The 16,539-nt window shown below is 31.9% G+C and overlaps 1 protein-coding gene across 1 annotated transcript in view; it reads left to right on the top strand.

Moving 5' to 3' along the window:
* Nucleotides 1-303: 303 nt before the first annotated feature.
* Nucleotides 304-16,539, top strand: part of LOC133195481 (actin-related protein 8-like) — a 239,032-nt gene continuing 222,796 nt past the window's right edge. Inside the window, exon 1 of the mRNA XM_061331334.1 lies at nucleotides 304-309. The gene's annotated coding sequence lies outside the window, so the exon portion shown is untranslated. The remainder of the gene's footprint in view (nucleotides 310-16,539) is intronic.

Here is a 16,539-nt window from a genome sequence, read left to right as displayed (position 1 = left end):
AGATCTAACAATTGATTTGAAACAAGTCAGCAAAAATACAATACAATGATAGGTTATATTTGCTAACAAGGCCATTATAACGACCATAGAATTTACGAAATGCCGACTTAATAAAAAGGATGTTAAAATCCCTGTAAAATCAATTTATTAGTGTGTACATGTAGCATGCTCTTGAGCAGCGAATAAGTTGGGAGACATAATCTCCATAAGCAGAGGGTAGTGGAATATTACTACATAAACAAGCATTCTGAGAGTATTGCATTAGCAATACTAGTCCCCTACCGGCAAGTGTAATCTGGTTCCGTTCCCGTTAAGAATTGAAAATGTCATAATTCCGTCAAAAATTAATGAAGCGGGACGAAATGCAAACTTGATCTGTAACTAATCAAGGTAAAGCCACATACCAAAAATCAGCTCAATATCTACAAGCTTTTAGAAGAAAATTGAGGAAAACCCGAAAAAATTGAAAAGGCCGTAATTCCGTCAAAAATCAATGAAGCGGAACGAAATGCAAAGTTTTTCTGTAACTCATCAAGATACACTAACATACCAAAAATCAGCTCAATATCTGCAAGCGTTTAGAAAAAAAGTGCGGAAAACCAAGTGGGACAGACTGACAGACAGACAGAGGGACAGACAGACAGACAGACAGACAGACGGACGGACAGACGGACGGACAGACGGACGGACAGACTCAGAGGAAACCTATAGTCCCCTCTGGTTTCACCGGTAGGGGACTAATAAGGAACGTTGGCGATGGAAAAGCTGAAGTCATCACGTTTGTCAAACAATTTAGGCTTCTATCGTCTATAGTCTGTAAAATATGAAACAGATGTGGCAGACTCTGTGGTGTCTTTTATTTCAAAATCACTGTGATATCGAGTCGACATATGAATGAAAATAATTTGTTAATTAATAAAACATCGTCGATATATCTGTATATCAAATTGAAGGCCACAGCAAGTGTTTTCCTATTTTGATTTTGTAGTTTTTGAATAAATTCTTCTTCATAGGAATATAAAAACAGGTTTGCTTATAAAGGAACACAATGAGTGCCCATCAGAATTCCAACAGTAAATTATATACACAAGTTGTTTACCAAAAGGAAATACGACATGTATTAAAACTGTCAAATGTTCTCATCAAACTTCATTTTAATCTAAAAAGCAAATAGACAGTGACCAATTTTGTCCATGCAAAATTTTTTTTTTAAAAAATCACACAATATAACGATCTTTTTAAACAACATTTAAAGATGTATTTTTATTTTTCTGTTCTAAAAAAGCAAGGGTGATTTAGGAGATTTTGATTTTCAAAGGATTAAAGCAAAACGATTCCTAAAAGATTCAGACGTTTTCTTCACTATAAAGTGGTGCAAAAAAATGATTAAGGTCTATGTATTGTTTGTGATATACATTTCACCTTTAAGAAAAGATAAAGAAAAAAAATAACAGTAACTTCTTTTAAAGGAACGATCGGCATGGGATCATAAAAGTAGAATTATGGAATTCCTTGAAATAATTTTGTAGAAATTTCTTTTTATTTTGATTGATCTAATTTGATATTTTTAAGATCATATAAATATAATATAATATAATATAATATAATATAATATAATATAATATAATATAATATAATATAATATAATATAATATATAATTTTACATTTTTTTCCTAAACCGAGACCAAACTATAAAACAATAAAAAAAGTGTCCGGGGGGGGGGGGGGGGGGGGGGTAACCAACCTTATAAACGACCTTGAACATTACTTAGTATTTGTGAATCAATGCTTTCCGCTTAACGCCAAAGGAATGATGAGCCGTGTGCAAATCAATCGATATATTCTATACTTAGAGATAGCGTCATCGTACTTAGATGGAAGCAATGGGATTTTATTGTATGTTATGGCTATTTGATGTTTTTAGCACAATTTTATTTAAAAATCGTCATTACTTCATTATGGTAAAATTCAAAATACATCTTAACGGAAATTGGTGAGATTTGAAACTTCTTTATGAACGATAATATGCTGATTGCTGAAAGTCCACGTGCACAATGCTATAAACAGACAAAATAAGAGTTGCACTATTTTAAATCTTTTTTGTCCCCCGCTTTCACTGAAAGTGGGGGATATTAATTAGAGTCTGTCTGTCCGTCCGTCCGTCTGTATTTTTGTCTGTCTATAACACTTTTGTTTCCGCGCGATATCTCGAGAACCCTTTGAGCTTTGCAATGAAATTTTGCATAGCAACTCCCTACGGCCTAAAGAAGACCTCTATTGATTTTGGAGGTCAAACGGTCAAAGTTCAAGGTCGTAAATTCATAAATTCCGTCTGTGTGTAACACTTTCGTTTCCGGGAGATATCTCAAGAAACTTTTGAGCTTTTGCAATGAAATTTTATACCATAGCTCCCTAGGGCTCTCTTGCCCCTCTCAAAGTGTCCCGCCCCGTTTTTTTTTTTTTTTTTATTATTTATTGTATTAAAAGTCGCTTGGCACTATTCTTAGCACAGGGGCATGTCGAGAGTTATTACATACGTATAATGCAGGTTGTCGGCGGACTTTATATTCTAATTACGTCTATTAGAACTGTTAAGTAAAGGCTAAATTAGACAACATTTATTGTGTAAAATTTTGACAATATCAAACGTAAATATAAACATTTTATGTGACTCAATGTTTGCATTTAATTTGCTGTATATTCAAGTGCCTCCGTGGTCTAGTGGTATGTAAATGCTCGCTTAGCAAGCAAGAGGCCTGGGTTCAATCCCCGGACGATTCTCATTTTGTATTTTTTTTATTTTTTTTTTTTTTTTTTTTTTTTTTTTTTTGTTGTTTTTTTTTTTTTTTTTGTTTGTTTTTTTTATTTTTTTTTTGTTTGATTTACTAAATGATACAACATGTGAAATGAAAAAGTTATGATGTCTGGCGTGTACAAACTCATTAAATCATTATTACAGTGTGAAAAAAATATTCTGTATATAGTATATTAAAAAGAATCTTCTATACACATATTAAAGAATAAGCAATCAAATCTTTATATCCATATTGGCTTTTTTTAAATTTGCTTCAATATACATGTATACATTTAATAATTCTACAAATACAGGGGACAGTGTGGACCCCCCCCCCCCCGACCTGCGCATGCTCTTCTTTTTTACCTAAGCGGGGGACACAAATTCTCTGAATTAGCTTGCTTTTTTCCTTTCCAAAATACCAACGAACGAATAAATTTCACCCTAAAGGGAAGTGTACTTCCGAATGATTTTTTTTTTTTTTCGCATGGAAAGAAAAGGTAAGTAAGTTTATTCACCATGTAGCTGTATGAACGTTTGCATCTGAAAGTAAATACATCAAAATAATGCTCGTTAACATGTTTTGAAAGATTTATACGAAGCTCTGTGCACAGTAAACCAACCAGTGAGGGGCATAATGTATGCGCAGATGGATAGATCTGCCAGATGCTTCATATGGAATCAATAGTGTTCGGTCGAATCCGATCACAAAAATGAAATGAATGTATTAAGATTCAAGATTATTCTTTTTGGAACTAAATTCAGTAAGTTCACAATAAAGTGATGCACATCGACAATCTTTAAAGTTTTATGCAAGCTTTTCGAATTAAATGCAGTTTTTTTTAGGAAAAGGCAAGAATTACCTGACGTAAACAGAGTCATAAAATAGAATAAGTGCTTCACGAATAAGTTTATTATGGCTTTCAACAGCCACGTTTAAGTCAGCACTTTCAAAGTTGTATGGTTGATACAATGACTTGTTTGCAATTCCTGATCACAATCTTTCAATTGGTTATATGCTGACAGAGATGATTCATATAAATTGTAAGGCAATTGTTTTCTATACTAAATCTGACTACAGATAATTCCGTCTTCCAGATCAACACTTTGGGCTCACAGCGAGTGTGCCTTGTCTACAGAGAGTTGTATCTTCTCTTATCTAGGCAAATGATCCCATCTCTGGAATTTTCCAAAAATCCGTGGTTTATGACTTTTTTAACATATTTGTAATGTTGATAGATTTTCGAGATCGATCAGGTTATCTTCACTATCATTTTAAAGAGGATAGATTTTTCCCCATTACTTTAATAATTCTTTCTCATGAATTAAATCAACTACATATTCAACTACGAAACATTAAATTTTCTGTTACATTATTTTTTCTTAAATTTTTTCTCTCTCTTTTGTTGCGCAATGTCGAAAGCTGGAATGTCAAAGTTGATCATGAGCGGTTAATAAATCATAGAAAAGAAAAACTTTGTGAAAATAGATTTATCAACAATTTGAAGGAACTATAAATGTTAATAGTCTGTAAAAATGATTTATTTATATAATATTTTATCGTATAAAATTCTAGAGAGTATTTTTGGAGCACTCTTCTTGGAGGGAAAGACATTCGTGAGCTTTGCCTCACTACTGATATTTTTTCACAAGGAAAAATGTGACCTTTATTCAACAAAATTTTTGCATTTTTGTACCGTTTAAAATGAAATGAAATTCATATTTTTTTCGTTATTTGATTAATATTTTTCAAATTCACCAAAAAAGTTTATATTCATTCTTTTCTATTTTTTAGTGTCTGGAAAAAGTTGAAAAGGTAGGTCCTATAAAACATGGGACGATTCAGATATTGGCGCCCGGTGCAGGAGGCGCCGGTCACCGGGTTTGCGCACTACTCTTTGGCGCCGAGTCCCGCCTCTGGAATTTCTGTTGGTCTGTGTTTTATACCCTGTTCAAATAATTGCACTGTTTGTAGATTATTTTGAGATTGATCACTGTTCGTTGTCTACAACTTTTTCATGTTACTCAAAGAAGACCGTTCCCTTATTTAAGGAAACATTATTTTGATATGAAATCTTCATAAAAAATATGTGCAATAAGTTTTTTATACTTCATACATCAATCTAGTTAAACCAGTGAGGGATAAAAATGTAAGTTTGTGAGTTTGTTATTTTATAATTCATAGATAAGGCACAGCTGCGCATAGCAATAAGAATTATATAAATATATATATATATATATATATATATATATATATATATATATATATATATATATATATATATATATATATATATATATATATATATATGGAATTTATTTTATCATATTATATATATAGAGAGAGAGAGAGAGAGAGAAATAAAAACAAGGCAACAATGTTAGTAAAACGTAAGCACTTTCATTACTTCTTCAGACGTTTTACATTACAAAACAATTCAAACATATATATATATATATATATATATATATATATATATATATATATATATATATATATATATATATATATATATATATATATATATATATATATTAGGGATGTCAAATCGGTCAACTTTTCATAATCGGTTACTCGGATGTTTTTCCGATCGAGTACACGGGTACTTGGTAAAAATATAAATACAAGTGTGTTAATTTTCATAGGCGTTGGTACCGGGGACGGGGGGGGGGGGGGGGGGCTAGTGGGGCTTAGTCCCCCTCCCACTTTTTTTGCAAAGGTAGACATAATTTAGGCATTGAACACTGGGTCGTAGGTTTAGCCCCCCCCCCCCCACTTTCAACAGCTAGGCACATTGCAGTCTAATCTAAGAAAGGTAAGTGGTAGCGTTTGAAAAAAAAGGTAATGGAAGAAGTTAGGTCATACCCCCCCCCCCCCCCCCAACGAAATAGGATTTTCGGGTTTGGGCGGACAATTTTCAATTTTCCTTTTCCTTTTTTTCTTTTGCTTGTCAAGTTTTTTTTCAGGTTAGACTACGCAGCACCGTTAAGGCGTACTTCGAAGAAATCAACAGAATATAAACGTGCATAAATACATACCTTTTTAAAATGAATTTTAATTTTGTAAAGGTACTGTATTATCTTATGACTTTAACATTCTTTGAAATAACATTGTATACCCCGCTCTGTACTGAATTTGGTTTGGTCACGTTATTTGATAGTCACGAGTTAAACACATGTAATGTGTATTGTATGTAGGTCACAAATTTCAATATCGCAAGGGCATACCCTAGTCAAAATTAAAAATTAAAGTAAAAGATTGTTTCTACATAACTCGTAGTTTATGGAAAGTGCTGCTGCTTTAAATAGAATTCGCATTTTTTTAGTTTTCAAGTCATTTTGCTAATGTCGAAATATGTGTGACCTTTACCAAGTATTTTATGTATTTATTAAATTATGCTATCGATTTCAGGAAAGCAGCAGCACTTTTCAAGTTAAGGAATATGTCTATTATGTGTATTCAAAAGATGGTCAAGATTTATTAAGTGTATGCCCTTGCGAAAATGCGATTTAATGAGGCACCTCGGCGTGAAACATGCAAACCCTGTAGACAAAAACACGGTAGATTTAATTCAATACATTCTCTCGATAGTTTTTAAATAATGACACTAAACAAACGTTTCAGATTTGTATTAATGGTCTACCTAAGATTTTCAAATAATATTCTGTTTAATACAATGTAATAAAATGCATTTTTCACTGTGAAAAAATTACTTGATCCGCCTCTCACTGCACATAAAATGCGTCAAACTTTACCATCATGACGTCATGTCGACAAGTACATTGCGATCAGTGACTTGTTTATATCTTTTTGTGTGGGATTTAACTAGCAACAAAAATGAATGCAGTGGTAAGTTTTGATGTAGTTCATTACTCTTATGCAGTTTAGATTCGCAAATTATTTCATTTCCTGTTATTGTGAGGAATTGCTATATTTGTGTGATGTCACAGTAAACTTTTCCCGTATAAATTAGGCCCCGCCTCCTTTATGCAGCCTTAACAGAGCTGCGTATGTATAATGTGCATTGTTTCAATTTTTTATATATTTACTAAATCATGGTCTATATTAAGATATTATTCTACACGTTTGTCATTGCGGGCTTTATTCAGAAAATTAAGCATTTGTCCTCGCACTTTTTGGACAGCCCTCGTATATATATATATATATATATATATATATATATATATATATATATATATATATATATATATATATATATATATATATATATATATAGATAGATAGATAGATAGATAGATAGATAGATAGATAGATATAGATAGATAGATAGATAGATAGATATATATATATATATATATATATATATATATATATATATATATATATATATATATATATATATATATATATATATATATATATATATATACTATAGTGGAGGGTACGGAGTGTGATTCAGGGATTCCTACTTTCCATAGCACCTGATGTAGCCTCTGATATTTTGCCCCGCTCCCGACTTAAAGTGTTTAAATTGATTTTTGAGCATATAATAACCACTGTCCGTTATCTAAGTGTTTGACAGAAATTTCAAAAACTTAAAACTCGCCATTTTTTTTTAAAAGCATTAACATCAAAACGTACGATTTTTCTACAAGCCATACGGTCATTCCTTACGGTATTTTTTTGAAATCATAAACAAATAGTTCCTCGATAAAAATAGAAAGCGGAAATTTTCACATCTTTTGACGGACGGGTCAACTACAAAATTTCTTTACAGAAATCACTCTGATTCTTCACACAAGTACATGTACTCTGAAGTTGATATTAAAAGGTTGCCAGAGATTTAACAACATTTATGTAATTTTCGGAGACCATATCTGCCAATAAACTGCTAGGAATTCCGATGGGGTCTAAGCTCACTGGAATATATTGAATCGACATAAGAAGTCAAGCGTCTTTTTAATATCAACTTCATAGCCTTGTGTTTACAATAAGAATTTTTTTTAACAAAATAAAGTTCTAAATGATCAATAACAAGGTAAATCATTGTGTTCCATTTTTATTGAAAAACGACTGTAATGATGTTAAAAAAAACTTAATTTACTTTAATTTTTGGTGGGAAACGGCTATATAAAGTTTTGAAAATCGTACGTTTTGACATTATTGATTTTTGTAAAATTTCGTAATTTCAATTTTTCTACACCACGTCTTGAATATATTGTTGTACAGTACTTCTGAAGTTTCTCGTTTACTGCTTTAATTTTTTAGTGAGAAGTAAAGAAAGAGACTTTTTACAATATTTACTAGAACGCGCTATGTGTCTTTATTTGTACGGATTTTTATGAAGGGGAAGGAATTGAACTCAAATTCATTTCGATTGTTGGGAATATTAAAAATATTTAAAACTGACATACGATTTTGAAGATTTTCTTCCTTAGAAAGGAAACTTACCCTTTTTGATGGATAAAAGAGTTATGCAGTAAATTTATAATAGCTGAAAAAATAATAAATAGTAGATTTATGTTTTAGAACAATTTCAAAAATATCCTCGATATCTATTTTCTATTATCTATTTTCATGTTAAAACTCGTTGTTATTTCGTTTAACAACAATATTGAAAAATCTTTCGATAAAATTTATCGAAGATTTGGGGACATTATAGAAATAAAAAAAAACAGGCTCTTTGACAATTTATTAAATTCTTTTTTTTTTTTTTTTTTTTTTTTTTTTTTTTTTTTTTTTTTTTTGATATTGGATCAATGCATTTTTTCCTTTATACTATTTTCATTTCTAAAGCTACTTTTTCGCAAAGAATGAAAAAAAATTCTAAAATAATATCAATTTTTATGATTCCACAGTTGAATTGTTATATTCAACATATCTGTTATTGTATTATACATTTTATTTTCTATATATAATTGACTTAAAAAAATATTAAAGAAACAATATAAACAAAATTCACTATTACCATATCAACGTATATATTTCAACCTGAATATTCTAACCAAAAAACAATTCAATTGTACGATGGTTCCTTACATGTATGTTACGATGACCTTTTAAGAACATATATATATATATATATATATATATATATATATATATATATATATTGATTAAATAAGTTTTTTATCTTTTTTAATCTAGTTTCAAATGTACAAACCCCGTCTTAAATGTATAAATTATTTAAAGGGTAAAACCAAATCCAGTCATACTAAACATTTATTGATTGGGTTCGAGGGCAACATGCGTTTTGTTCGACCCAAGAAACAAAGTGTTTGCTCGAGGCCGTTATGCAAAAGGCAAACAGATTGTTTTAAGAGGTCGATAAAACGCATTTTGCCAAAGAACACAGTCAATAAATGTTTGTTATTCTTATTTTTTTAAATGCATGCATCTTGTGCTGGCTTCCATGATACCCGCACTGCGGTTCAAATCGGTCATGTCGAACACTAATGAATGCAAATAAGATTTAACTGATCACACAATGTGACGTAAGCGGTCCAATATCATCGACAGGTCCAATATCTCACTCTTTGGTCAAACATCGATTTTTATTATTTTTTTTATGACCACTTAGTAAAACACTGGAAATGTTAGACTTTATTAATGATAGATTTACATATGAACCAATTTTTAAAGGTATAACAAAATAATTTGCTGTTGTGAGCGATATATGTATTCCTCGTCTTTCATAATCATTATTTTTTAGGATATTGTAAACCTGCGGAACGAGATAAAAAAGGTAAGATTCTAAAAAGAATGCATTCATTTAAAATTCAAAAGTCATTTTTTAATCGACAAAAACATAAGAAATTGTAATAAAAAAGCAAGATTTCCTTTGTTGTTTTGGATGAATTAATAAATCATTATCAAATATTTGCTTTTCCTAATAAACTGAATGTCATTCAAACATTCAAATAGGTTATTGACATAAAAGGAATTTCTAGAATAAGTCAGGAATGGTGCCTTGATAAATATCTTAGAAAGTCAACTAAGGAGGTCGAGCTCAATTAAAGGCAACTGTGATAGAATTCAAAATTGAAATGAACTAACTCTATAAACTTTAGGAATTAAGAATAAATTTATCTCTTCTTTCAAGTATTTATATTATTAAACTCTACGCTTCACTTCTTTCTACTTTGTTTTGCCTAGAAACACAATGATGTGACCATAAAGAAGAAATTGGAGGTAAATATTCAAATGTGATATATATATATAGAGAGAGAGAGAGAGCATAAAGAAATTCACTTTTTATAAGGATACACACTTCCGCCCCAGCCCGGGGTTAAACTCTCGACCTACGGAATCTGTCTTCTAGCAATACAGGAACAGCGCGCTAGACCGCTTGGCTATCTAGGTAAGTCATAAAACTTGCTTTCGATGCCGACGGAATTCTCGTGGCGCTGTCTTACACTACACGGTCATTGAGAATGGAAGTGAAATACAGTTATTTGGACATTAGTTTTATTAGAGGATCGTTACCAATACACGTTGGAATGAAATTAATTTTTATTTATAAAGCTCGTTTAACAACAACTCTTAAACTAACATAACTGCCCTTATTGAAGAAATTTTAATATAGACAGCACAAAAAAATCACTCTTCTTACTTTCAACAGAAGTACTATCAAATTATTTGTCAGTAGCCTACCTACTTTTGAAAAATGATGTTTCTTGCGTTTAAAATCAGAGACTTTAGAACATGTATCAATTTATAAGCAAAAATTCCAGAGTCGCGGAGGAGTAACGGGTTGATCCTTACGTCGCGGGATATGAATTTAACTGTGGGGCCTGGATACTGGTCCTTTGGATAGGACTGTATAGACAGAGGTCTCTTATCGCAGTGGGTGCTTGTGAAAAAGAGTCCTCACTGCTCAATGGCCCTAAGTGCCGAGTAAAGGTCCAAAATTTGCAGCGGTCCACCGGTAAGTTATGGCGTCTCAATAGGAGTGCAAAATACCCGAACGGAACGTCAAACAAACAAGTAGACAACTGATTGGCAAAACTAAGCAGAGAATAAATAGATTTAAAACAAGTAATAAAATGACCCTTCATTGTCGACGGATTTCCGTTATTTCCCGATCATGACAAAGAACACACGGAGGGTGTGACCGGTCGGCAGGGAATGCTCATTCCTTCATTGCACCTGATCCGACCTCTGATGCTTTGGAGGTCCGTGTTTGCTATGCTCCTATTTTGTATTGTTTAATGGACTTTTGATCTTAAATACTGTTCGTTACCTCCATTTATTACATTTTCAACAGTGAAATACTGTGATTTATTAATTGAATAAAAGTGATATTCTCTCACAGTGTGAAAGGATACCAAAGTGATATTCTCTCACAGTGTGAAAGGATATCAAAGTAGGTAAAAAAAAATCTCTGGCTTGTCGTAAGATAGAGATAGTAACTAAACCGTCTTGATAGAGACTAAAACTGCAAAATTTCTCCAAATATGTTGTTAAAATCTGCTTTTCAATCTCGCAATTGCTTATATAGCTATCATATGATGTCTCAACCGCTCAACTATGACGTCATAGCCTATGACACCCTGTTACGAAAAGACAGAGTCAAAGGGAAAATCAAAAAAAAATGTAATAAACAGAAAATTCAATGTTTTGTAGATGAATATGGAATTTATTTCACTCGTGAGGCAGGATTTTTTGACATTTTCACTCGTGCTTCGCACTCATGAAAATATCAAATAATCCTGTCCCGCTCGTGAAATAAATTCCATATTCATCTACAAAATATTGAATATCCTCTATATATTTCATCCACATACATACATTTTTAAAATTATCCAATATTGTATGTATTTTCTTGACTTATTTTATGTTTATGTTATGAAGCACTTATCAATTAGCACATTTTAAAAGAAGTATTTGCATCAGGGTGGTTGAGAGAATACATTGAATTTACATTGATTATGAGTAATACTGGATATAACACACAATGAATTATTTCATACCTCTTATAAAAAATATGCATCAAACAAAAATTAAAAATTAAAACCCCTGAACACACAAGAGGTGGAAAAGGTAGAGGAGTAAACTTCTACTGTTGACAATTTTTACACTTTCTGAGCCTTGTGTATTAGTCAAGTAAACGGACTAATTCATAGGTTTTATTGGTATGAAATTATTTCCCATAATTTGACATAACATACAAGGGTTGACCCCAAAACGTCATAGATAATATTTATGACTTTGTAAACAATCATCCGATACTAACCAAATTTTGTAAAGCTATGAAATATCCACTGTTCCTAATAATAGTGAATTCCTTAATATAAATAAGTATATTTCATAGTAATAATACTTTTACGATTTATAAGAAAGCCGACATGGTCTGTCGGCGCACGTAATCAAATTAGGAATAATTTGCGTATGTATCTATAGGTATTCCAGTAGCATTTCTTTTTCTGATAATATGCAGAACATAAAGCTCAAAATTATATAAGTTAAACTAAAAACAAAATCTAAGTGATATGTTAAATTTTGACATGAAGGGACAGAAGATTTGTGTTGTAATTTTTAAAGTGTCGTTGGAATTGAGTTGCTGGAAATGACGCCGTCAAAAGCGTCCGCTGAAATAAAATTGTTTTGAATGTAGTTTGTCCACTTCAGAGACGGAAAACGATAAAGCAGTGGCATTACACACTAAAAGTAAAGTTGTTTATAAATGACATAGGAGATTCAAGGAGCTTTTATTTATGCACCTAAAATGTTAGGTCTATAAGGAAATGAGTACTGTTGTTAAATTTATACAGTGACGAACGTTATCAGTCACGATCGACGTCAATGTTTTTGTATTCTCAGCGTACTACAATGTAAGTCGATCTTTCGACGACTGAAATTTGAATCTTATAAAACAACTGTGGACAGAAGTACAATTTTATGAGTCCCTTATTCAAGAGTGGTTGAAAAAAACAACAATGACATGCTTATAATATTAGAGACGCGTGTTAAGCACACAGGGCAGTGTTTGAAAAAGATAATTTACCATGACGTTAAAATAAACAAATTACGTTTCATGCGTGGGAAGATGTACACTTACATGATTTAATTATTATAACACTGCTTTCCTAAATTGGTTAATATGCTGAAATTTGAAATGATCATTAAATGGACTTTTAAGCTTGTTCGTTATTCTCCATATATCAGGTTGCTTTTTTTATTTTGAGAAGAAAATAATTTAATATAGCAAAGAGAAACGAAATTGTTCTCCTTGTTTACGGACTTTTTGAGACAACAGCCGTAGTTAAAAGAGAGCCCTTATGATAGTTCTATTTACAAACCAGATCATCATAACGAAGAATACTTAATACCTAACTTCTTTTTTTCGCAAGATACTAGTAATAATTGTGTGTATATATGTAGGACTCCAAAGTCCAATGGTCTCGCCAAAGTCCGATGGTCTGCGCCAAACCCCGATGGTTTGACGTCGATACAAACGCCAAAGTCCGATGGCTCGTTTCCTATGATAGAGCACTAAAGTGCGATAGTCTGACACGCCAAAATCCGTTGGTGCGGAGAAACAATTAACTTTTATGACGTCACAATATTTCTACGTCAATCCTCGACGCCATTGTCCGTAATTCAAAACCAGTAATTTAGGATGAGTCATCGCATACAATTTGACTGATTTTACTTATTGTTTGCACTCACCTGAGTTATTAGGATTAGTCTATGTACACCACTTGGCTGATAACGGTTAGTCCTTATGCACAATATTACACTGATCACCCACCCAAGACATAATGCGTTAATCCTTGTACACTATTCGATTGAATACTTTTAATCTCGCACCCCAAAAGAGGTTTGACAGATTAGGGTTAGTTTTTCTCCCATCCAAGATATGTTACAGACGTTTTGACCGATTAGGGTTAGCCTCGCACACATTCAAGAGATTAGGGTCAGCCTCGCACCCATCAGAAAAAAATTAGGGTTAGCATCGCACCTATCCGAGAGATTGGGGTTATCCTAGCACACATCCAAGAGATAAGGGTCAGCCTCGCACCCATCCAAAAGATTAGGGTTAGCATCGCAACCACTTAAGAAGTTATGGCTAGTGGTACAGCATATTCTTTTCGTGTTTTAGTGAACCATATTACTTTGGCGTTTAAATACTTAAAATTCATTTGATTTATTTTAAACCGTTTTACCTTGGCGTGGTGCGGCATCGCAATTTGGAGCAGAAGTACTTTGACATCATAAACAATAATCATTTTTCTGCACCATCGGTCTTTGGCGTGTTAATTATCGGGGTTTGGCTCAGACCATCGGACTTTGGCGTGACCATCGGGTTTTGGAGTCCCATCGCACTTTGGAGTTCTATATATATATATATATATATATATATATATATATATATATATATATATATATATATATATATATATATATATATATATATATATATATATATATATTAAGAAATGAATTTAATTTTTGAAGATTCATGAGGACATGAACAGCGACGCCTCACGCCGGCATATTTCATGAAGCGCGTTAGCGCTTCATGATAAATATGCCAGCGTGAAGCGTTGTAGTTCATGTACCTCATGAATCTTCAAAAATTAAATTCATTTCTTATATTTACATTATTTTTCTGATGAGTTACCACAAATTTCACCATTCAACTGTCATTTTTAAAGCAAAACAGTTTGCACTATAGTTTTGACGTCAAGTACGGCATTATGACGTAACAATTGAGATATTCATGCTCATCCATGGTAGTTCATGAGAAAATGAACAGCATTCTAATTTGCAAAGAATATTAAGAAAAAATATTTGGAAATGTAAATATATATATATATATATATAATTTTCACATGCAGCTTCTTGACATTGCAGATGCAGATATTGATTAAGAGAATAGAAATGAAACTGATTAAAAGAAGCATCACCTTCGTAAGTTAATGCATTTTATCACATTATAAACCATAACATTGATAACTTAGTTTATTGTATCTTTACACCTTCATGCAGTTTAGAAAAGTTATAGTATATTGTTTGGCGTATTCTATATCATTTATTCTAATATTATATATATAAAACAAGGCAACAATATAAATAAAACGTAAGCGCTTTCATTACTTCTTCAGACGTTTTAAATTCCAAAACAATTCAAACATGTTACGTTATAACGCTACCTGATGATAACGTCACCAACAATGCAATGACGTCACAATGCTTATAGAAGAAACAATTATAGAGTCTAAGTAAAATAACGTGATTCATTCATAGCGTAATAAATAATTAAGTAATGAAACAGTCTATATTAAACTATTTAAAGACGGTTAAAAAATCTTGATGAAATGTTTTTCCTTTTCCCGTCTTTCTAAAAGATTTTCTGTTTTGAGTTTATAAAAGGGATAAACTGAGAATTGTCCCTGTGCACAAACAGCAAGATGTTCACTGAATTTTTTTTGCGTACTCGGGTTGGTTGATATGTTGTCTATCTATGTATAAGAGTGCGTAGTGTGGTCCCCGTTTCTCCTATGTATAATTGTCCGCATCCAGCGCAAGTTATAAAATAAATAACGTTTTTAGATGCACAGGTCATATCTGCACTGATAGTAAATTCTTTATTTCCGAGTGTAACAGTATTTCCTTCTTTAATATACAGCTGGCAGGTTCCACAACGTGAATCAGAGCATTTATTGACCATATATGAATTACGTTGGTGAAATGTAGATTTACACAATATTCAAGGGCTTTTAGGTTGTCTTTTACTGTTGATGAATTTATATTTTTCCAGTACATTGGATATTTTCTCATCAGTCTGTAGAATGTGGTTGAGGTGACGCACTGTAGGGGTTATATTCCTGTTCTTTGGATTGTATCTAGTTACAAGTGGTAATATTGCAGAATCTGATTGTCACTTTTTGAAGAATTAAGTACTAATTTTGGAATAATTAATTATTTGCTGACATGGTTGTTGATTTATATTTAAGTGTAATGTTATGATGATAAACACTTGCAATTAAATCGTGATTCCTTTCTTTTGTCCCAAATGCATTGTATACAAACAATGAATTAAAAATGAGAAATAAGTGAAAAATTTTCATAAATTGAAGATGTCCTGAGTAAATTTTTGAGCGAAATATTTTTCTGCACTGAATATTTCTGGGGAATCGTATTTTATAGCCCATTCTGTAAAAAAGAAGCTCCTTTGTGCGAAAAAGATTATGCTACATATGATTATGTTACATAGATTATGTTACGACTTTTCAACTTTATACACAACCATTCCCCACGATAAATTAAAGTCCAGTCTTTTTGATATCATTGACAGCTGCTTTATCAATAAAAATGGAACTCGTAAATATACTTACCTTGTCATTTGTCATTTGCAAAATTATTTTGTTAAAAACATTCTTATTGTACACACAAGTACTCTGAAGTTGACATTAAAAAGATGCTTGAGTTTCTGATTGACAATATCTATGTGGTTTTTGGAGACCAGGTCTTCCAACAATCTATTGGAATTCCTATGGGTACCAATTGCGCCCCGTTATTAGCAGACTTTTTTTTGTATCCATATGAAGCAGAATTTGTCCAACATCTTGTACGTGAAAAGAAGAAAACACTTGCTGTGGCCTTCAACTCGACATTTAGATATATCGACGACGTATTGTCAATTAACAATGGCTATTTTCATTCTTATGTCGATACGATATATCTTGGTGAACTTGAGATAAAAGATACCACAGAGTCTGACACATCTGTTTCATATTTGGATATTTTACTTGAAAAAGACGTTAATGGTAATCT

Source organism: Saccostrea echinata, unplaced genomic scaffold, assembly GCF_033153115.1.
Source record: "Saccostrea echinata isolate AGI-Se365-2 ecotype Australia unplaced genomic scaffold, CSIRO_AGI_Sech_v1 ptg000029l, whole genome shotgun sequence".
NCBI lineage: Eukaryota > Metazoa > Mollusca > Bivalvia > Ostreida > Ostreidae > Saccostrea > Saccostrea echinata.
The sequence above is the reverse complement of the archived record's forward strand: the minus strand, read 5'-3'. Positions and strand labels throughout refer to the sequence as shown.